This window comes from Podarcis bocagei, assembly GCF_964188305.1.
Source record: "Podarcis bocagei genome assembly, chromosome: W".
Classification (NCBI taxonomy): Eukaryota; Metazoa; Chordata; class Lepidosauria; order Squamata; family Lacertidae; genus Podarcis; species Podarcis bocagei.
Genome location: NC_138131.1, coordinates 95,776,093 through 95,800,398, shown reverse-complemented (window position 1 = coordinate 95,800,398; position 24,306 = coordinate 95,776,093). Strand labels below are relative to the sequence as shown.

The following is a 24,306-nucleotide window of genomic DNA, read 5'->3' as shown; positions in this document are numbered from 1 at the left end:
AAAAAAACTTTTATTTGTATCCTGCCCTCCCCGTCCGAAACCGGGCTCAAGGAGGCTAACACCAAATATGTAACACTGGTATAAAATCAAGCAATAACGAAATTACCTCCTGAAAACAAGCCAGGATCAAATTCAAATCCAATTAGATGGCTTTCCGCAGGATTAGGGTTGGGAACAGTAAACGCTCATCAGGCCCAACTCTTATATGGGCCTGTGAGAACACTGGGAGGCCTCTTTCATACTAGTCCTTACACAAAAAGAGAAGGGGAGTCAGGTTGAACCAAAGGCCCGGCGGAACAACTCCATCTTACAGGCCCTGCAGAAAGATGTCAGATCCCACAGGGTCCTGATCTCTTGTGGCAGAGAGTTCCACCAGGCCGGGGCCAAGGCTGAAAAGGCCCTGGCCCTGGTCGAGGCCAGCCTAATCTCCCTGAAGCCCAGGACCTCTAACATTTTTTTATTTGCAGACTGTTAGATCCTCCGTGGAGAGGCGGTCCTAGGCTGTATTCATTCGTTTGGCCCAACGTGGGGCTCGTACCCATGACCCCAAGATTCAGAGTCTCAGCGCTCTGCTGCCTGAGCTACTCACACAGCTGCCCTCTTGTGCACCTCACCTCAAATTTGTCCGAATTGTGCATGCCTGGGATTCACTGCATGAGATGGGAGGTGGGGTGGTTCCCAAAGTCAGAGCTCATGTAGCCAACGCGGAGCCGGCCCTCACTGCCTTTCAGGTCCTTGGGGTGCTCGTAAGGCGGCTTGTGGAGCACGTTGATTTAGCAAGGGGATTCAAGAAAGCCGGGTTACGGAAATGACATGGGGGTGGGGGACATGAGGCCACATCTTTGAAGTTGTTCCAATGTTACAAATATACATACCTTTGACTTGACAGCCCAAGAAAGACACGCAGAAAATCTATGCTTTAACCGACTCTCCTCATTCCGCCATTTGAACGAATTTGGGCTCCACCTCCCTCCATGAGCCAAGAAGCAGGAAGTCATGTAGGCAGCAGGAACAGGGCATCCCGCCAGAATTCCCCAAGCCTGAGAGCACATACACGGCACCCCACCGAGGGAGAGACCAAGGGGGCAACCATAGACATCTGCCAAGGCAGTTTAGCAAGGCAGGTGTTCTGAATGCCCATCTCCAGACAAGTCCAGTGGGAAAGGACGTGTCAAGAGTTTTATTGTTCTTTCAGTGATGGAGATTTAAGGGGTCTGATAAAGGGACCTCATAGTGAATGCATAACCCTTGTATACCCCTCCTCATTTGTGATGTGCTAGTGATGTAGTGATGATGTATCAACGATGCTGCTTGAAGTGTATTCTGGGGGGAAGAAGGAAGTTTTAAAAGTTGACATTGCCCCATGCTCGGGGTTCTTACTCCTGGGCAGACCTGTGGTGCAACAGTAAGAATCATGGTCTACTGACCACTGTTTTGCTCCAAATTACCGGGCTGGGACTTCCTCCTTTTACTGACAGCATGGACCCATGGGGGACAAGTGCCCCGGTGAGCTAGGCTGTCAAGGAGTCACTCACCCTGGAATTTTTTCGCTTAACAGCCATTGGCGCCAATACAGAGCAGGCTTCCTAAACCTTGGCCCTCCAGCTGTTTTCAAACTACAGTGCCCATCATCCCTGACCACTAGACCTGCTAGCTAGGGACCATGGAGCTGTAGGCCAAAAGCATCAGGAGGGCCAAGGTTGAGGAAGCCTGATAGAGAGCTCTACCTCTCTTTCAAATCAGAGCCGGCAAAGGCGGTGGAGTTCCTGCGCGGGTGCCTCGAGGCGGTTGGAGGATGGATGGCAGCTAACTGGTTGAGGTTGAATCCTGACAAGACTGAAGTTCTGTGGTGTGTGGGCGGGTGGGGGGGACTCCCTGGTCCTGAACGGGGCAACTGTGCCCCTGAAGGACCAGCTGCACAGTCTGGGGGTCATTTTGGACCCATGGAGGCACAGGTCTGTTCTGTGTCCAGGGCAGCTCTATCTGGGATGCAGGATAAGACCCTCCCTGCCCACGGACTCTCTTGCCAGAGTGGCGCATGCTCTTGTTATCTCCAGCTTGGACGACTGCAATGCGCTCTATGTGGGGCTACCTTACTGCAATTAATCCAGAATGTGGTAGCCAGACTGGGGGCCGTGAACAGCCGCAGAGACCACATAACACCAGTCTTGAAAGACCTGCATTGACTCCCAGTACGTTTCCGGGCACAATTCAAAGTGTTGGTGCTGACCTTGAAAGCCCTAAACAGCCCAGCAGATGAAACTTTCCTCTGGTTGTCAATATTAAGAGGATGCCAGCAAGATCAAACCTTTCTGTAAAATAAAGGATTTAAATCCAGTCTGACTGAGACCACATACCACCGGTCCCAAGAGATCTGCTTTGGCTCCCAGTACGTTTCCAAGCACAATTCATAGTGTCGGTGCTGACCTTGAAAGCCCTCAATGGCCTCGGCCCAGTAGACCTGAAGGAGCATCTCCACCCCGGACACCGGGGTCCCTCTCCCGAAGGCCTTCTGGCGCTTCCCTCCCTGCAAGAAGCCAAGTTACAGGGAAGCAGGCAGAGGGCCTTCTCGTGGTGACGGCCGCCCTGTGGAACGCCCTTCCATCAGATGTCAAAGAAATAAGCAATTATCTCACTTTTAAAAGACATCTGAAGGCAGCCCTGTTTAGGGAAGTTTTTAAATATTTAATGCTGCCTTGTGTTTTTAATATTTGGTTGGCAGCCACCCAGAGTGGCTGAGGATACCCAGACAGATGGGCAGGGTAGAAATAATAAATTATTATATATTATTATATATCCAAAGCCAACATGAAAGCATTCAAACTCTGACGGAACGGAGCGGCGCACACCTCTTCACAGCATAGACCCACCTTGTCCAGGCAAAGGTTCCCATGTCTCTCGGCAATAGCCTTTCGGAAGCCGTGAGACAGTGGATACAGCATGCTGTGATGGGGGTGCACCGAAGGGAGCCGGTTCTTCTCCAGCTGGTCAGCCACAATACTGACAAGCTTCTTCATTCTCTCGTCGTAATCGGTCCAATCACAGACGATCTGAAAGGGGGCAAAGAAAACCAGGGTTCTAGATTCAGGTAGGTAGCCGTATTGGTCTGATGAAGTCAAAATATATATAAAAATTGTCCAGTAGTGCCTTAGAGACCAACAAAGTTTGTTCTTGGTATAAGCCAGGCACCCCAAGCCTTCGGCCCTCCAGATGTTTTAGACTACAATTCCCATCATCCCCGACCACTGGTCCTGTTAGCTAGGGATCATGGGAGTTGTAGGCCAAAACATCGGGGGGGGCGCAGGTTGGGGATGCCTGATATAAGCTTTTGTGTGCATGCACACTTCTTCAGATACACTGAAGCGGAAGTCCCCAGACCCTGATATACAGAGGGAGAAGTCCCCAGACCCTGCTATATAAGAGTAAGGAGAAGCCCCCAGACCCTGATATATAGTGGGAGGGTGAGTTGGGGTTTTTCTCCGAAGGGTAGTAGGAGTCAATGGTATAAGTCCACCTGCTGGCAACTGTGAATGACTGAAAAAACAAGGGATGGTACGCAGATGACCTGAAATAGTTTTAGGATATTTAGGATAGCAATGGATCCAAACTACAAGAAATAGTTTTAGGATATTTAGGATAGCAATGGATCCAAACTACAAGAAAGAAGATTCCACCTAAACATTAGGAAGAACTTCCTGACAGTAAGAGCTGTTCGACAGTGGAATTTGCTGCCAAGGAGTGTGGTGGAGTCTCCTACTTTGGAGGTCTTTAAGCAGAGGCTTGACAACCATATGTCAGGAGTGCTCTGATGGTGTTTCCTGCTTGGCAGGGGGTTGGACTCGATGGCCCTTGTGGTCTCTTCCAACTCTATGATTCTATGATTCTATGATTCTATGATTCTAGGATATGTAATGAGACACAGTCGTCCACAGGTTGACCATACCGATTGAGTCCTACTACCGTTCAGAGAAATACCCCGCCCCACCCTCCCTCTAAATATCAGGGTGTGGGGACTTCCGCTTCAGTGTATCTGAATAAGTCTGCCTGCACATGAAAGCTTAGACACAGAACAAACTGAGTTGGTCTCTAAAGTGACATTGGACAATTCCTGAATTAGGTGACGCTTTTACCATTACCGTGGTACCTTGGGACTCAAACGCCTCGGTTCCCAAATGCCGGAAACCCTGGGAGTGTTGGCCCTTAAAACTCTGCCTCACCTGCAAACAGTGCGCCAGGTTGCAGTAAGCGTCAGGAAAATCCGGCTTCAGTTTCAAGGCGGTGCGATACGAAGCAATTGCCTCTGGGATGTTTCCGGAATCCTAGAAAGGGAGGGATATTTCAGCAATTGCCACTAGCTTTTTTTCTCAACCATCAAAACCAAAGATGAAGAACAGACAGAAGGCACGATGATCCACACCTGGTAGACTTATAAAGTAACATTCAACAATCATTGGAATAGAACAGGGGTCGGCAAACTTTTTCAGCAGGGGGCCGTCCACTGTCCCTTAGACCTTGTGGGGGCCAGACTAGATTTTGGGGAGGGGGAAAAAGGAACGCATTCCTATGTCCCACAAATAACCCAGAGGTGCATTTTAAATAAAAGGACACATTATACTCGTGTCAAAACATGCCGACTCCCGGCTAGATTGAGAAGGCCATGGGGCCGTAGTTTGCCTCCCCATGCTATAGAATAATATTGAGTATCAGCATGTAAAAATTCAATAGAAACCTACTCTTAACAATTACAATAAATTGTAATTAATCGTACAATAAATGAATATTACAATGAATGATTATTGTAATTGATCATAGAATAAATGTTACAATAAATGGTTATAAAACAATGGCAAGTCACAGTGTCTACAATAGCCGCAGCGAGAATCTTAACAGACAAAGGATGGAAAGGAGAATCCCATCCCTACTAAGTTGGCGTAGCTAGCAAAAAGGCTAAAATACGCAGAATTAGCAAGATTATAATACAGGCAGAATTACGAGAGGTTTTGGAAGAAACATTTCATAGAGAACAGGACACTTGCAGAGTACAGTGGTACCTCTGGATGTGAATGGGATCCGTTCCGGAGCCCCGTTCGCATCCTGAAGCGAATGCAACCCGCATCTGCACGTCGCAATTCGCCGCTTCTGCGCATGACATCATTTTGAGGGTCTGTGCATGCGGCGAAACCCGCAAGTAACGTGCTCCGTTACTTCTGGGTCACTGCGGAGCGCAACCCAAAAATATTCATCCTGAAGCATATTTAACCCGAGATAGGACTGTATTGTCTAAATTTACAGGGGTGCCCAAATTTTCCCAAAGAGGGCCAGATTTGACATGAGGGCGGGGCAAATTTGTTGAGCTGTTTTAGGATTTAACCCCAAGGTTGTTGAGCTCTTTTTAGGATTGAAGTTGTTGAGCATTTGGGGGGGGGGGTTGCCCCAGTAAGTAAACCAGGTTACGCTCCCCGGCCACACGCTGGACATGTGTGGTCTAAAAAAAAATGTTGGGAAAATTTAAATTCTTTGGCAGGTGTGGATTGACAAAGGACAGCAGGAAATATGACAAAACCAATGCATTTTGAGATCTAGGAGAGACGAGCAAAAGGGCGCCATCGGAAATGTGACGTAGGGGTGATTGGAAGTCACAATGAGATTTTTGGGTGTGGAACTCCACCATACTTTCCGTCTATATAAGCCACCCTCTATTTGGGGGGGCTCAAATTTAAGAAAATGAGCCATTCACCCACCCAATCACCCGTATAAGACCTCCCCCCCCCATTTTTATTTCAAAGTAAAAATAGCAATTTTTTCATTTTCCTTTTAAAAAAATTATTTACAAACAAACACATAGACACAAAACAAAATTCGTATTACCCTACCACCCAAAATTTCAGACATTAAAACCACCCTCGTGGCTTCCCTCCACCGCCCCTCACCCTCCTATATAATATTTCACATTGCCATTTTTATTTCCCCCCTATTTATTTATTTATTTTTGATTTCATTTTACATGCTAGTTGCCGTACATTTTCAACACTATACATTACATATATGGATTCCCCACATCTAACCCTATACACAACTCAGCATTTACCCAAATACCCACGTGACTTCCTTCACTCACATTCACATTGCAATTTTTATCTAAATTTATATTTCTTAACTCTTTTAACTTACTATTTATTATTATTATAAACCAGATTTACAAACATTAAACCAAACATATCAACATGTTAGTTTTTGAGCAGTACTTGAACACATAATCTTCAAACCATTTCCATTATATTTTTATTTTCCAGTTTGATTGGTACCTTATTACTGCACTTGACCTTGCCAGTTCTATAAATTCAATTAGTTTCTTTATCCAGTCATCCTTTGTGGGTATATATTTCCTGTTCCAGTTTTGTGCAAGGAGTAGCCTTGCTGCAGCTGTCGCGTATAAGAATAATATCTTCCCATCTTGTGGTATTTCTTTACCTCTTATACTCAGTAAATATGCCTCTGGTTTTCCCCTCTAAATTAATTCTGATCATCTTTTTTATTTCCTCATGAATTTTTTAACGTTTCTGTAGCCCCACCATAAACGTATCGGCGTGCCCTCTGCCTCCTCACACTTCCAGCATAAATTCCAATTCTCCCCTTTTTCTTTTTGTGCCCCATCTCGGTTTGGGACGGCTTTTGCCAGTTGTTTTCCTTTTGTAAAAACTAAGATTCCCCTGCTGCCCCCCCCCCAGTTTTTTTTTAAAAAAAATAGATTTAGCAGAGACACAAAGCTTACCTTATGGATGGAAGCGAGGTTGCTGTGGGCATCGGCAAACGCAGGATTTATCTGGATTGCTCTTGTGTAGCATTGCAGAGCTCCCTGGACGTCTTGCATTTCCTTCAAGGTGTTCCCCATGTTGGAATAGGCGTCTGCAAAAGTGGGACTGATTCTGACATGGAGGGGGAGAGAAAAAGTGCCATTTTGGTACAAAAATACTCTGAAGTTACGCTGGAAATGTAAGGGTCAAGAAGGCTCTTTCTATCCTATACGGTGGTCTTTAGGGCAGTTCATTAAAAAAACTTTTTTAAAAAATGCCTTCTCCAAAGCCTTCACAAAATAGGAAAACGTCCAAGAAAACAGCTATTTTCATGGAGGGTTGAGATATTAACTGATATGCACAAAATTTCAGATATAGCTATATAATCCCTAGTGTAGTAAGATAAGACCTTGGGAGCAGGCATCTTCAAAAAAGTGTTTTTTTATGAACCACCCTAGTGGTCATGTGAGACAGTGAGACCTTGGTTCTCAAATGTTTTTTATACAGGTTTCTTTATACAGAAGGTTTTTTATACAGAAAGGTTCAGCATTGTGGCATCCTCTTCATACGGACAAGCAGCACTTTCCTTTTGGGAAATTCCATGCTCCTCAATTCTGGCAATTATTAATCACTCTCAATTCCACCCTAATAATTGCCACCTGCCCGGATTTTAACTTGTCTGAATTAATTTTTATTTGAATTACTTGATGTCTGCTTTTAGGCTCGTTGTGTTGTTTTTATGATGTTAGCTGCTCTGAGCCCAGCCTTGGCCGGCGAGGGTGGGATACAAACAAAAACAAATTATTATTATTATTATTACTACTACTCAAACGCTTTGGTTCCCAAATGCCGAAAACCCAGAAAAAGTGTTCCAGTTTCCAGGCGTTTTTCGGAAGCCAAACATCAAATTTGGCTGTCAGCTATTCTTTCTGGGGCGCCTGCACCAATCAAACAGACTTCGGGAACAGATTAAGTTTGGTGCTTTGGTTTTTGCAATTTATGTGGTGTTTTTGTTTCGGAGGCTTTTTTGGTTCATTTGTTTTTGCGACTGTGCGGATCCCAGTTTAGTTACTGATTGATTGATTGATTGATTGATTGTGTGATTGCAGAAACGGATAGAAGCCCCGGTCCCCATCCGAACAATGACTATCATCAGTGCAGGTGAGGAAAAAAAATAATTTTCATTTTTATCATTTACAAGACTGTTGTATTTATTTTAGAGTACAGTACATGGATGACTGCTTTCATTTTAGGGATCAGTGGTCTCGTTAGATAGTAAAATTCATGTTAAATGGCTGTTTTAGGGATTGTTTTTCAAAGTCTGGTACGGATTAATCCGTTTTGCATGACTTTCTATGGGAAAATGCACCTTGGTTTTGGAACACATTCAGTTTGAGAACCAAGGTACCACTGTATAATTAACTGGGGGGGGGGGGAGAGAACATTTGTGTAAAAACCAGAAGCCTTTCTAATAGGTTTAACGGGTGAAGAAATACCAAGAGACCTAAAAAGACAGTGTATTCTATTTATGCCAGAATGTTCTTAGCCCGGATGTGGAAGGAAGAGAAGGTCCCAACAAAAGAAGAGTGGATTATCAAAATGACTGTGAAGATCAGACATCAAGATGATAGGAAATTTAAGCAAAGAAAAAAGTTAAAAGGACAAAATGGGGAAAATAATGAAGATGAAATGTGAAAAAGCATGGTGCAAAAACCTTAAGGATATAACCATCGTTAGTTCAAAGATGGCAAAATTAAGGGAGAATGAGATAGGCAGGAGAAGTAAATATTTAAAAAACCAGAAGAGGGAAGCTGGGGGAGATTGGGATTCATCTATGCTGTCTGCAAGAATGATGTTTGTGTTGAATATAAAATGCTAAAACTTAATAAAAACTATTTATATATAAAAAAAAATTAAACAAGAATGGGAAAAATTTATTGAATACCTTAAAGATACATATTTAGAAATAATAATAATAATAATAATAATAATAATAATAATAATAATAATAATAATAATAATAATAATAATTGTATCCCGCCCTCCCTGGCCGAAACCGGTCTTAGGGCAGCTAACATCAAATATATAACATTAGTATAAAATCAAACAATAATTAAATTACCTCCTAAAAACAAATCAGGATCAAATTAAAATCGAATTAGATGGTTTTCCACAGGCAGGATTGATATAACATTGATGAAGCCAAAGTAGCAAATAAGGAAATGGAATAGAACGAATCATTGTAATTACATGCAAGAAAAGATGGCAAAATATGGAAACGGGGGGTGGGGGGTGGGGGAGAGTCCAAGGGGTTTGTATAATCCCAGTATTGTATATATTGAAAATGTTTGGAGTGTATGGAAATAAAATGATAAAATAAAAAAACTGAATAATAATAATAATAATAATAATAATAATAATAATAATAATAATAATAATAATAATATTTATATCCTGCCCTCCCCAGCCGAAGCCGGGCTCAGGGCGGCTAACAACAATCAAAATAGTCCAACATTTTAAAACATTCATTATAAAATTAATTAAATCAAATTAAAATCAAATTAATGGCAACCATCAAGCAAAATTCTGTGCAGGTTGCCAGAGGAGGGAGTCAGTCTGCGCCCTGACCAAAGGCCTGGTGGAACAGCTCTGTCTTGCAGGCCCTACGGAAGGATGTCAGGTCCCACAGGGCCCTAGTCTCTTGTGACAGAGCGTTCCACCAGATTGGAGCCGCAGCCGAGAAAGCCCTGGCTCTAGTTGAGGCCAACCTAACCTCTCTGTGACCTGGGATCTTTAGGGTGTTTTTATTTGCAGACCGTAAATTTCTCTGTGGGACATACCAGGAGAGGCAGTCCCATAGGTACGAGGGTCCTAGGCCGTATAGGGCTTTAAAGGTTAAAACCAGCACCTTAAACCTGATCCTGTACTCCACCGGGAGCCAGTGCAGCTGGTACAGCACCGGATGGATATGATCTCGCAGCAAAGACCCCGTAAGGAGTCTCGCCGCGGCATTCTGCACCCGCTGGAGTTTCTGGGTCAGTCTCAAGGGCAGCCCCACGTAGAGCGAGTTACAATAATCCAGTCTGGAGGTGACCGTCGCGTGGATCACAGTGGCTAGGTCAGGGTGAGAGAGATAAGGAGCCAACTGCTTAGCTTGGCGGAGATGAAAAAATGCCGCCTTTGTTATAGCTGTAATCTGCGCCTCCATGGAAAGGGAGGTGTCGAAGATTACACCCAAACTCTTAACGGACGATGCTGGCACTAATTGCACCCATGCAAGAGATGGGAGTTGCCCCCTCAATCCCATATCGCTCCGTCCCAGCCAGAGGACCTCTGTCTTCGAAGGATTTAACTTCAACCGGCTCCCACGTAACCATCCAGCCACAGCTTCCAGACATCTGGTCAGTGTATCTGGGGCCGAGTAAGGATGGCCATCCATCAACAGATAGAGTTGGGTGTCATCGGCATACTGATGGCAACCCAGCCAAAAACTCCGGACAAGCTGGGCGAGGGGGCGCATAAAGATGTTAAAAAGCATCGGGGAGAGTATCGCACTCTGAGGCACTCCACACACCAAGGAGTGGCGCGATGACAATTCCCCCCCCAAGCGCCACCCTCTGTCCCCGACCGGAGAGAAACGAGCGCAGCCATTGAAGGACTGTGCCCTGGATCCCCACGTCGGCAAGGCAGTGGACCAGAGCCGTCTCGGTCCCATGACCAGCGCGGAAGCCGGACTGGAATGGATCGAGAGCAGATGTTTCATCCAGAAACCTACCAAGCTGTTCAGCAACCGCTCTCTCAATCACCTTACCCAGGAATGGAAGATTCGAAACCGGGCGGTAATTGGATAGATCTAAAGGATCTAATGATGTTTTCTTTAAGAGCAGACACACCACTGCCTCCTTCAGTTCCCCTGGGAATATCCCAGTGCCAAGGGACAAATTGATGATATCCCCCAGGGGGGCCCGCACCTTGTCTGGGCACGCTCTAATCAGCCAGGACGGGCACGGGTCAAGAGGACAGGTGGTGGGCTTTCCAGCTCGGAGGAGTCTGTCCACATCGGCTGGAGATATCCGGTCAAAGTGGTCCAATACTGGACCCGAGGACAGTCGAGGGGCCTCCAGTTCCTTTATTGTATCCAAATTGGCAGGGAGGTCATGGCGGAGCAACAGGACCTTCTCCGCAAAAAAGCTCGCAAATGCCTCGCAGCTGTGTGTCGAATTGTTATTTAAATTTGGCTGTCCTTCAAGGGACAAAAAATAAAATAAAAATAAAAATAAAAAATAAAAAAACCTAAAAGAAAAAGAGAAAGTGCTTTATCCACAAGAGGAGAGCTTTCCCACAGGCACCAGACCAGCGCATGAGGAGTAATAATAATTATTAACAACAGCAACAATAATTTATTATTTATACCCAGCCACTCTGGGCGGCTTCCAGCAAAAGATTAAAATACAGTAAGGAGGAGCTCTTTCAATCTATTTTCCCCATGGCTTTGGAAGCTCACCTGATGGCCTCCTTGTAGTGCATGAGGGCCTCCTGGAGCTTCCCCTGCTGTTGCAAAACACTGGCTAAATTTGAATGCGCAGCTGCAAACTCCGGGAAGACCTGCGGGGAAGAAGCTCACTCTTAGTTTCCCTGAGAAGCATTCTAAAGAGATGGAGGCTGCTCTTTGAGGCTCAAAGGTTGTGGGCGTGAAATAAATCCTCATTTGGATTGACTTGCAAAAATTAAGGAGGAGGAGGAACCTATGGACTGCCTTTTTAGCATGCATAGGAAATACTGTTGGGAGATCAGACTGTCAAATGACCAATGCCGTATTTTAAAGAGCCCCTCTTTGATGCTCAAATGTGGCAGGGGCTGGCTGCAAAATAAATCACCGTTTGGAATGATTTGTGGTAATGATAATAATAATAATAATAATAATAATAATAATAATAATAATAATAATAATAATAATAATAATGGGCCTATGAACTGCCTTTTTCGTACGCATAGGAAATACTGTTAGAAAATAAGACTGTCAGGGGATCAAGCTCAGCCGACACAGAGAACAGCATGTGCCCAGCTTTTATTTCAATTTCTGTACCGTTCCTTAACACCTTGCATTGTTCTTCTGATGAAAAAGCAGATTTTTGGTCATTCCAGGAGGCCTAGGAATATAAAAAGGGGGACAGACCCTCTTCCTTCCAAAAGGGACTTATCGGACCATGCTTTGTCGAGCCTCAAAATGCTACTTCACTTTCACTTCTTCACCATTATTTCCGTTATTGATCAAGAAAAATTTGATTGGCGATTTTTAAAAAGACCCAGACTAGGAGTCCAGGGTACGCATGCCTAACCCTTATATGTCAATTTAATTGTTGTAATTCTCCACGCACGTACCTCAAGAGCTTTCCGGTAGAGGCGGACAGCCTCCTCGATATTCCCTTGTTCTCGCTTGATGTTCGCCAGGTTATTAAGAGAATCCGCGTGAGTCGGACATAAACGGAGAGCTGTATTGTAGCATTCCTCGGCTTCGGCAACCTTCGAAACACAAAACAGAGTTTTTACACGAATATTAGTATGTCTTTCACAGGAGCCCAAAAGGCTGCTCTGTGATGTGATGGCTGGATTGAGGTTTGATACGGCCCCTCAGCTCCTGACGGTAACTTGGTATTAGAGCGGTTCATAAAAAACTCTTTTTTTGAAAATGCCTGCTCCAAAGTTCTTCTCTTACCAACAGTAGAGATTATATAGCTATATCTGGAATGGCATGCATATCAGTTAATATCTTTTATATATATATGCCAGCTGTCCTTTGTCAACAACCAATTGTTGCTGTTTTTTATATTGAATATATGCTATATGGTAACTGTTGCACCTCATAGGTAACTCAAGCCTTCTGCACGTCACAAAAGATGTATTTTATCAAAGTCATTGTTGAACTGAAATACAATTAAGAAGTATATTAATAGTGAAATGCAATTAAGAAGAAGCATATTAACAGTAAAACCCCACAATTGTTGAGCCTTTTTTAAGGATTTGACCTCAGAGGTGCTGACCTTTTTTTAGGATTAAAGTTCTTGAGCTTTTTGGGGGGAAGTTTTGCCCTAGTAAATAAACCGCCACGAGGGCCGGATTAAATCGACCAGAGGGCCAGATTAGGCCCCTGAACTGGACTTTGGACATGCCTGGTCTAAAAGAACATTGGGAAAATTTAAATTCTTTGGCAGGATAGCAGGAAATATGACAAAACCAATGCATTTTGAGATCTAGGAGAGATGGGTGGAAGGCCCCCAAAGTGGACTTTGGACATGCTTGGTTTAGGGGAACATAAATACAAGAGCAGACTAATCCGATTCAAACTCTCTTTCCCGCACACTTACCGTCTTTTGCAAGATGTATTTAAGGAAGACAGTAAGGGAAATGGTTTTGGTCATACTGTAGCACCCTGCTTGTGGTTAACGCTTAGCTGGAATGAAATATTCAACGCAGCAATAGAGAAATTAAAATAATTATTTATTTGTCAGACAAATAAATGAGAGGCACAGTGGTATATGGTTACCAAGCTCTGGCCTGGCCTCCTGCCATTATGGCCAGCCCTTATATTCCCTTAATCCAGCCCCCTTTGCTCCTCCTGTGGCTGCCTCTGTCCAATCAGCCTGGTTGGATTTCCTATTGGCTGATTGCTATATCCAATCCTAAAAGATACACCCATATCCTCCTGTCCTTATATGGAACACAAAGAGCTATATATTGTTACATCTATAAATGACAAATAAGTAGTAATATATCTTACATGTGTCTCAACAAGGAATCTTAATTACCAGCTCACCTCTTGCCCTCCTTGCCCTATTGCCTTCTAAAACAAATGGTTAATCTTAAATTTTTATCTTAAACATATGTCAAGGATCTTGAGTTTCACATCAACATTGAAAGATCTCCTTCATTTGAAGGTTTCTAAACAAATGTCTGACAACTAATATATCAGGACAGCTTGGATGGCGTCTTCCTGTCTGGCAGGGGGGCTAGACTGGTGGCTGACTTAATTTCAAAATACAACTCTTACAACTATATGAAATCTAGCATTTCTTAAATCCTTTGCATAATTACATTTAAGACAATATATTTAATACACAACACAGGTAGCCTCTTAAAAGGAATAAGGTCTTTGTAAAGTAGAAAAGGGAACTCAGTAAAAAAAGCAGTTTCAAAAGAAGCCTCTTCAGTTTACACCCCCCCCTTCTCCAGCCAGTTGCTTTTCCCATTAGCTCTTCCCAACATTTATTGCCCTCAAACTCTCTCAGTTTAAGAAAGAAACAGCTTTTAAAAAGAGACTTCCCAAAAATGCTTTAAAAAGACTTCCCAAAAAGCCTCTCTTTCTGCCAGCTAGATGCTTCTCCATTTGGTCTTTAACCTTAGAAAGAAGATCTAGCTCATTTTACTGGGAGGCACATTGGTATTATTTTACTATTTACCAACTATTAATTATATTTATCTCTGCCTTTTTTTTATCTTCTGTAACATGTAGGGTCAGTGTCCTTACTCAGTCTGTAATTCCAGCTTTTACGACTTTGAGAATTGTTTTCTGCTATAAATCAAAAGGGGGCCCCTTGTCTAGGAGGAAAACATTGCCAGTGTTTTCTTAAGCAGCTGGTCTGCCTGGCATAAAACTTTTTAAAATCTTTAAGCTCTCTCTTTAATATACAAGTCCTGACCAAACATTAATAAAATGCAGGCTTATGCCTGATGCCTCATTCCCCCCTTTCAAGCTCAAGGACCTTCGTCCCAAGTGTCCTTGATAGCTTGATCTTCATCATATTCCTGAGGTAAAGCTCTGTATAGGGCCATGATATGAGGTAGAGTTTCATTTGAAACCATCTTGCTAATTGTACTTCTAAAACATGAAATGATACATGGCATCATACATAAAACCATTACCACTACTGTCAAGAAAAACAAGCAAGACAATAGTATCCCTTTGAGTCCTGTGACATTAGGTAACCAATTGGTGAGCCATCCCATATCCCATCCTTCCCATGTTTGTACTGGGACATGTGCTATATTCTCCATCTTTGTGGCCAACACACGGATTGCCTCACCATTATCTGAAATGTTAAAGCAACAGGCATTCCCTGTCAAGTTCAAGACTCCACATAGGCCTCCCTGCTTGGCAAGTACATAATCCATTCCCATTTTCAGCTGCAAAATGGCGGCTCTACTTTCATCCAACTGTTGTGCAATAAGTCTCAAACTCTGGGCCGTTGCATTGGTTACAAGTTCCACTACTGCTTGCAATCGAATTATTCTGTTTAGATTATAAATAGGATCCCGTGCCCCTTGTATGAGCTCACCAGGATTCCAGGAGGCAGGATCATAATAGGCTATAATGCGCTCTGGTGGCCAATCATCAGTACCGCTCCAACTTTGGGTACTTCCTCCTGCTATATGAGAAATATCAGCGTTTCTTCGTGTACGCTTGGCCAAATTAGTGGGCATAATCCACATTGGTGGTAATACCCATCCCAGGAAACAAGTCCCACTCCATTTGGAGGGGAGTTTCTTGTATGCCCATTCTCCACATATCCACCACAACCATCGGGTCTGAGGTTTTTGGTACGTGGAGTACAGAAGGCGAAATATCAAAAGAGGCAGAGAGTTCACAGTGCAGTATGTTAGATTGCCTTTTTCTGTCACAGTTATGTTCCATACCACTTTCCATGCATGAATAAAAGGAGGTGCACAGGGCAAGGTATTCCGAGTTCGATAGGTAGTATCGTGTGCCCAGGTATTCTTAATATTATCCCAAGTATAGTGACAATGAGAAGAGCCTATCATGGTCGAATCAGCTGCATCTGATGATTTATGTACACAGAATTCCCCTTGTACAGGTATAACTCGTAATGGTTTAGTTGAGTTCCATCCGGGGAAATTCTGTATTTCTGTTTGGTGTGGTATTTCGCTTACCATACCAATGGCATCTAATGGTATCGGTAATAAGGGCATACCTCCCTCTGAATCATCTGGCCCAAGAGAGCAAACAAGGCAATTGGTCCTATTTGCAACATTGGCTACCATTTCAGCTAAACCTACCCACATATTGTGGTCATGGCGGAATCCATATTTAGTCAATTTGGTCAGATTCAAGGACCCTTCCCCTTCCCAAGGGATCAGGATTAATAATAAAATCATGTTGATGTCTAGCATATGCATTCCTTCCACAAAAGATTACCTTATTGTGATAGCAAATAAATATTAGTCCCAATATAATTCCCCCAGTGACAGAAATGGGGAACCACCAAGACCAAAACATATATCCCGAGGATCCCCAATGAGTAATATCTCTGATAATTGTTCCACAAGGGGGGGGGCAGTCAATTAATTGTATAAGAGAATCTTTCCTTTCACAATCGCTGGTTCAGATGCTCCTCAAGCTTCAGGCGTGCGCAGGTCAGCCAGCTTCCAGGTTGTGGCTGCAGCAGGCCGGTCGTCTAATGTTGCCCGTGACCTAGCCCGTTCCCGGTAGGGCTAGATACAGGGGTTTTTGGAGAGAGTCAGTTTAAGAGGATTAGAGGGGTCACCTTTGCACGTCCAACTGCCTTCGGACTTCTTCAAACGGGAGTGATGAATCCAGGGGGTCACCTCAGCTACCTTCACCGCTGTTGGAGTAGAGAGCAAGACGGTGTAAGGTCCACGCCACTTAGGTGCAAGTGGATCACGTTTCCACTCTTTCACCCATACGCTATCGCCAGCCTGGAACTGATGAATCGGCTCGGCAATGCTGCACGGCGTGCGCTCGAGGGCCCACCTGTTAAGAGAAACAAAAACACGGGAGAGAGATTGCACTTGTCCCTGTGTCACATGGTCTCCTATTTGTTTAAGATCAGCTGAAATATCCTGAACAAAGGAGGGCGGTCTCCCATACAGGAGCTCAAAAGGTGACAACTTAAGTCTTTTTGTGGGTGCACACCGAACACGAAACAGTGTTATGGATAACACATCTACCCATCCCAATCCCGTTTCCTGGGTTAATTTTGCCAATTGGGTTTTCAGAGTCCGATTCATTCTTTCAGTTTTCCCTGAACTCTGAGGCCTATAGGCTGCATGCAGTCTCCATTTCACTTGTAGGACTCGACATACTTCTTGTACTACTTGATCAATGAACGCTGGCCCATTATCACTTCCAATGCATCTAGGTAATCCAAACCTCGGGATCAATTCAGTCAGGAGTCTCTTAGTTACCTCTCGTGCCTTTTCAGTTCGGGTGGGAAAAGCTTCAACCCATCCGGTAAGAGTATCTACAAACACAAGGAGATACTTGAATCCCTTAGAAGGGACCAGCTCTGTGAAGTCCACAATTAGGCTTTCCATGGGGACATATCCCACATGTTGGATTCCAGGAGGTTGTACCGGTCCCTGCCTGGGATTGTTTTTAGCACAAAGAACACATTTCTGTGAAATGCAAGTTGCTAATTGTGATAGATTAATAATATACAACTTCCGACTGAGACTCTCTCTGGTTGCAGTACCACCAAGGTGAGTAGATTCATGATAATTTCTTACAATTGTGCCTGCTAGATGATGAGGTACATAAATCCTATTGTCTGGCAGGATCATCCAACCGTCCTTCACAACTGCTCCTTCCTGTTCAGCCCACTTCCTCTCTTCTGGGGTATAGTGAGGTTTAACTTCTTCTGGAACTACCTCTGGTATGAGGGCTGCTATAAATCCTCCCACAGGCTTTTGGGCTGCCTCTCGGGCTGCTTTGTCAGCAGCATGATTTCCTCTGGTTATTGGATCCCTTCCTCGTCCATGACCTTTGCAGTGCATTACAGCAATCTGTTCTGGAGCCCATACTGCTTCTAACAGGATTTCTACTTCAGGTCCATATTTCAAGGCCTTCCCGTGGGCTCCTATTAGACCTCTTTCTTTCCATAGAGCACCATGTGCATGCAGGGTTAAGAAGGCATATTTAGAATCAGTATAGATGTTTGCCTTACATCCGGCTGCCAATTGCAGAGCTCTAGTTAAACCTATAAGTTCAGCTTTTTGTGCTGAGGTGCCAGCAGGCAAAGCTTCAGCTTCCACAACTTCCTCATTGGTGACCACAGCATATCCTGCTCGTCTGGCACCTTCATGCAGGTAACTGCTACCATCAGTATAATATACAACATCTGGATTTTTCAATGGTTCATCTTTCAGATCGGGTCTACTGGAATAAACTTCATCCATTATTTGGAGACAATCATGTGATTCTTCATCATCTACCTCTGGTAGGGGCAGCAAAGTCGCTGGATTGAGCATATTCACTACTCGTAGATGAATCCTAGGATTTTCACACAATAGGCCTTGGTACCTAGCCATCCTTGGGTTCGTTAGCCAATAACTACCCTTATATTCCATGAGTGTCAGAACAGCATGAGGTACATTCACATACATCGTCTGGCCGAAGGTAAATTTATCAGCTTCTTTGACAAGGCTTGCAGTGGCCGCTACTGCCCTTAGGCATGGAGGCCATCCTTTTGCTACTGAGTCCAATTGTTTTGACAAATAAGCTACTGGACGGTTCCAACTTCCTAATCTCTGGGTCAGGACTGCCGCTGCAATCCCATTCTGTTCATGTACATACAGCTGAAAGGGTTTTTCCGAATTAGGCAGTCCAAGGGCTGGGGCCTCCATAAGTCGTTGTTTGATAACTAAAAAGGCTTGTTGCTGCTCAGGTCCCCATACGAATGGGTCCTTTTCTGCACCTCGAGTGCTTTCATGTAAGGGTTTGGCCAGACTGCTGAAATCAGGTATCCATAGTCTACAAAACCCTGCTGTTCCCAGGAATCCTCTGAGTTGTTTCCTTGTGGTAGGTTCCTTGATAAGGCAAATAGCTTCTTTCCTCTCTGGCCTCAATGCTCGTTGTTGGTGTGAGATGTCAAAGCCCAAATATTTGACCTTTTCTAAACATAACTGTGCCTTTTTCTGGGAAACTCGGTAGCCAGCTTCCCAGAGCAAGTGGAGCAGTTCCTCTGTACCTTCTTTACAGGTATCAAAATCCTTTGCTGCTAGTATAAGGTCATCTACATATTGCAGAACCACCTTTTCTCCAGGTATTGAGGGGTAACTTGTTAGATCCTTCGCCAAGGCAGTGCCAAATAAAGTTGGGGAATTTTTGAATCCCTGGGGCAATCTTGTCCAGGTTAGCTGGCCTTTTGTTCCTGTCAAAGGGTCTTCCCACTGGAAGGCAAATATAGGTTGGCTCTGTGGTGCCAGCCGGCAACAGAAGAATGCATCTTTCAAGTCCAATACAGTAAAAAATGTTGCTTCTGGTGGGATCAAACTCAGCAGGGTATATGGGTTTGGTACATTTGGGTGCAAGGTCTCGATAGCCTGGTTTACGAGCCTCAAGTCCTGCACTGGCCTGTATTCATCTGTCCCAGGTTTTCGAACAGGCAAAAGGGGTGTGTTCCATTCTGATTGGCAGGGCTTAAGCAGACCATATTTTAATAGGCGGTCCAAATGTTTCTGGATGCCCTCTGCTGCTCGCCGGGGTAAAGGATATTGCTTTACAGATACAGGGGTAGCCATAGGTTTTAAGGTTACTACAATTGGAGCTATATTCTTGGCCATTCCTGGTGGGCTATTTTCGGCCCATACTCCTGGTGGCACCTGTAGAGTTCGGAGGAGCTTGTTTAACTCTGTATCCAATGTGGGTTGGACTTGCAGGGCTGACATTAGGCGCCATGATTGTTCCTTAGGTACTGAGAGGGAAATTATTCCTGCTGCCTTTGATGGCAGTTTCATTTCTGGACCTCGAGGAGTGAAGGTGATTTGGGCCTGCAATTTGGACAGCATATCTCTACCTAAGAGAGGTATTGGACACTCAGGTATATACAAAAACTGATGGGTTAAACGATGTCCCCCAATCTGGCATTCCAAAGGTTGGAGGAAAGACCTCTTAGCTGACTGACCAGTGGCACTTTTAATGACTACACTTTTGGATGCCTTTTTCTGCAATAGTTCTGGGAGTACTGAGTATTCAGCCCCAGTATCAATCATAAAGTCTATTAAATGGCTTCCTAATTGAATCGTGACCGTGGGCTCCTGGAAGCCTAACTTTATGGAGTCCGGTCGTTCCTAGTCTTGGGTAAAATCCTCCTCTGCCAGTCCAATGAAATTGTCTCTACTCTGTCCTTGTCCAGGTCTCTGATATCTTCCATTTCGGATCATTCCCCGTCCCCGTCCCTGGTTTCTTGGGCCGGAGCCTGGGCCTGGGCCTGGGCGTACTTCTTCCAACCTCAGGGGTTCAGGACACTCCCGCTTCCAATGACCCTCCTTCTTGCAATTCGCACATTGATTCCTTCCCAGTGGTGGATTCCTTCCCCGCCCTCTCCCTCCATTTAAGGGGCGGTAGTCTTGCTTCACTGCTGTGGCTAGCATTACCATCTTTTCCTTCTGCCACTTCTTCTTCTCTTGTTTCTCAGCCTCATCCCTATTCCGATAAACTCGGCGTGCAATGGCCATAATTTGGCTCATCAGCATCCCTTCCCATCCTTCTGATTTCTGAATTTTCTTACGAATGTCAGAAGCGCACTGGGCCACAAATGTAGCAGTAATCATTCTGCTGTTTTCAGGGGCTTCAGGGTCAAAAGGAGTCCATATACGATAGGCTTCTTGCAGCCTCTCTAAAAAGTCTCCTGGACTCTCATTTGGTTTCTGTTCTACTTCTGAGACTTTAGACATATTAGTGGGCTTCTGGCATGCCCTGCGGATACCTTGCACAAGCGTCTGGCGGTAAGTGGTAAGTCTGGCCAGGTGAATTACATTGTTTGGATCCCAATTAGGATCTTCCAAGGGAAAGTTGTCTTGGAGATGACGGTCAATATTAAAAATATTTCCCACTCTGGCCTGCTCACGCAAATATATCTGTGCCTTTTCAATTATGTCTCTCCTTTCCTCAGTGGTGAACAGAGTATTCAGGAGCTGGCGGCAATCTGTCCAAGTAGGACTATGAGTATTTATTATTGAAGTCACCAAGTCCATCATAGCCTGAGGTTTTTCTGCAAAAGATGGGGTGTGTGTTTTCCAATTCATCAGATCTGTAGTCGTGAATGGAATATATTGCAGGGTCGAAGTTCGAGGTGGCCGTGGTCCGAGTTGCCCGTTAACCAGCACAGGCTCCTCAAGTGCATCAAATACTCTTCTGAGAGGGGCTACTACGTGATCTTTCTCTTCGCTTTGCTCTAGGGGCCTCAAATCATAGGGGATGGTATTTGTCCCAAGGCGTTCTTTTAGCAGCCTTATACGCCTGGCTGTATTGCTTGCTGACCGATTAAGGTCTCCCTGTAACTTCTGTAATAATTCTCTAGGACTTGGATGTACAGGGGTTTGGGGTAGGCAATCAGTTGTTCCACTAAAAGAGACTGTAGATGGAGTTCTACTGGGACTCACAGATGGAATAACCGCTTCTGCTTGGGCTTTATTATAGGCCTCCAATGCCTCCTGAAGATATTTTTCATAATCTATCAAGGAATCAAGTTCTGTGACTCCAGCCCCATTATTCATTCCACTTTCTTGCCTTGGGGTTACAACTGGTGGAGTGTTTGGATTAGGCTCCCTTCGATGTGGAGCATAGGGTGGAGGTGGAAGCAGCTCTTCCTCTGGTCCCTCAAAAATGGGTTTGAGTTTATTTGGCAAGATTCCTTTCCTAGCTTCGGCTTTTACAGCCAATAATTTGCATCGTTGGACTTTGCATTCCCTTATCCATGGAGGATTTTTATTTAATGTGCTCAGCCAGGAATCTATATATGAAAATTGTTCTGGGCACCCTCCAGTTTCTTTGGCGATGTTAGACCAAAGTTTGCTTACTAAATTTATATCAAAGGTTCCCTGAGATGGCCATCCAGTATTTTGTTTCGGCCACTCTAATTCACATAACGTTCTCAGGCGCTCTGGCGTCATTTTGACTCCATACGCCCCTGAGAAGGCTTTCTTAAAATTATTTAACATACATTCAAGAGGTGTATTTTCCCCTTTTGAACCCCCAACTCCCATTGTATGGCCCTGTGAAGTATCCACTCAGTCACTCACACACACGCTTCGTGGGTTTCCTTGCCTGGTGAAGTCGCCTTACCAGGAACCGAAGTACTGCCGACTCCACACTCAGGTCAGCTACAGATTGCTCTGTACTTTCTCACACATACAATGCGCTAGATACTTCACCACACACTACCTCCCATTCTTCCCTTTTCCCCCACCAGACCACCATCTGATATACCCAAGCACCTAGCGTACTCAGTTCCCACTTACTGAGACGCAGAAGTTTGATCAAGACTTCTCTTCCTCCCAGTTAATTGGAGGGCCAAAAATCCCTTTGTGCACTTACCCTTGGTTGGTTCCGTTTCCCCCCGGTCCGTCGCCGCCAGTGAGCAGGGTATCAGACAGACGAGACTTCTGCGTTCCCCCTGGAAAAATTTACCAGTGCGCGCTGGGTAAGCAGTTTAGAGATCCTCTCTCTTGTACCCTGCCCAATAGGGCGAAGGGGCTGCGTTCCAGCAGACCACTGATCCGAGTCACAGGCGCACCATAAAATGTAGCACCCTGCTTGTGGTTAACGCTTAGCTGGAATGAAATATTCAACGCAGCAATAGAGAAATTAAAATAATTATTTATTTGTCAGACAAATAAATGAGAGGCACAGTGGTATATGGTTACCAAGCTCTGGCCTGGCCTCCTGCCATTATGGCCAGCACTTACATTCCCTTAATCCAGCCCCCTTTGCTCCTCCTGTGGCTGCCTCTGTCCAATCAGCCTGGTTGAATTTCCTATTGGCTGATTGCTATAACCAATCCTAAAAGATACACCCATATCCTCCTGTCCTTATATGGAACACAAAGAGCTATATATTGTTACATCTATAAATGACAAATAAGTAGTAATATATCTTACATGTGTCTCAACAAGGAATCTTAATTACCAGCTCACCTCTTGCCCTCCTTGCCCTATTGCCTTCTAAAACAAATGGTTAATCTTAAATTTTTATCTTAAACATATGTCAAGGATCTTGAGTTTCACATCAACATTGAAAGATCTCCTTCATTTGAAGGTTTCTAAACAAATGTCTGACAATATATCAGGACTGCTTGGATGGCGTCTCTTGTCTGGCAGGGGGGCTAGACTGGTGGCTGACTTAATTTCAAAATACAACTCTTACAACTATATGAAATAAGAACCTAGCATTTGTTAAATCCTTTGCATAATTACATCTATGCCAATACACTTAATACACAACACAGGTAGCCTCTTAAAAGGAATAAGGTCTTTGTAAAGTAGAAAAGGGAACTCAGTAAAAAAAAGCAGTTTCAAAAGAAGCCTCTTCAGTTTACACTCCCCCCCCCTTCTCCAGCCAGTTGTTTTTCCCATTAGCTCTTCCCAACATTTATTGCCCTCTAACTTTCTGTCAGCTAGATGCTTCTCCATTTGGTCTTTAACCTTAGAAAGAAGATCTAGCTCATTTTACTGGGAGGCACATTGGTATTATTTTACTATTTACCAACTATTAATTATATTTATCTCTGCCTTTTTTATCTTCTATAACATGTAGGGTCAGTGTCCTCACTCAGTCTGTAATTCCAGCTTTTACGACTTTGAGAATTGTTTTCTGCTATAAATCAAGGGGGCCCCTTGTCTAGGAGGAAAACATTGCCAGTGTTTTCTTAAGCAGCTGGTCTGCCTGGCATGAAACTTTTGAAAATCTTTAAGCTCTCTCTTTAATATACAAGTCCTGATCAAACATTAATAAAATGCAGGCTTATGCCTGATGCCTCACTACTTTGCTCATCTCTTATTTATTCACAGAGTTACCCGCAGGAATATATGGAAGTATGGAGTGTTCTTGCTCAATTCCAAATATGCATTCTTTCTCATACACAATTCCATTCCCGTTCCTTTCTTTATTTTTTTATTTTCTTCCTATTCAGCATTCTAGGGCCACTGGACATTATCAGTCTTCATGGAGAAGTTGGTTGGGTTTCCCCATATTTTAACTTCTACAAATATTGAGGTTCCCTTAAGCCTACTAATATCTTCCCCCTTTGTGTGGATGGTAGCATTTTGATTACATAAGGATTGACTCTCAGAGAATGAGTTTGATACTACAGGATCTTAGTCCTTGTCTAAAGATGAGAAGGAAGGGGGAGATGGGAGGCTAGGCTGCATCTAAGGGGACAACCCACAATTACTTTATTGTGCCTGAAAACAAAACATTTCATATTGTATATTAGCATGCTATGGTTTCAAAAACTAGAAGACAACAAAATGGTATTGTATTCACTTATAACATACAGTACTCGTTCTGCGTATGGGATCCTCTTTTCATGTTCCATCAACTAATGAAATGATCAAGGACAAGATAAAATAATTTGTTTCCAAGTAATGACAAACTGTTTAGGTTATTATAAAAGTTTTCTTCTTTTCCTCACTTTTCTTGACAGCAGACTTGCACTGGCTGAACACGTCCTCCATCCTTGGTGGCATTAGTCAGTTA

At 44.0% G+C, this 24,306-nt stretch overlaps 1 pseudogene across 1 annotated transcript in view; it reads right to left on the bottom strand.

Annotated features, from left to right (window-relative positions):
- Positions 1-581: 581 nt before the first annotated feature.
- LOC308578231 overlaps positions 582-24,306 on the bottom strand; it is a 1,025,155-nt pseudogene continuing 1,001,430 nt past the window's right edge. Inside the window, exons 6-9 of the transcript in view lie at positions 6,773-6,926; positions 4,218-4,319; positions 2,871-3,050; positions 582-773 (exon numbers count right to left, since the gene is read on the bottom strand). The product of the transcript in view is annotated as an uncharacterized misc_RNA (transcript). The remainder of the gene's footprint in view (positions 774-2,870; positions 3,051-4,217; positions 4,320-6,772; positions 6,927-24,306) is intronic.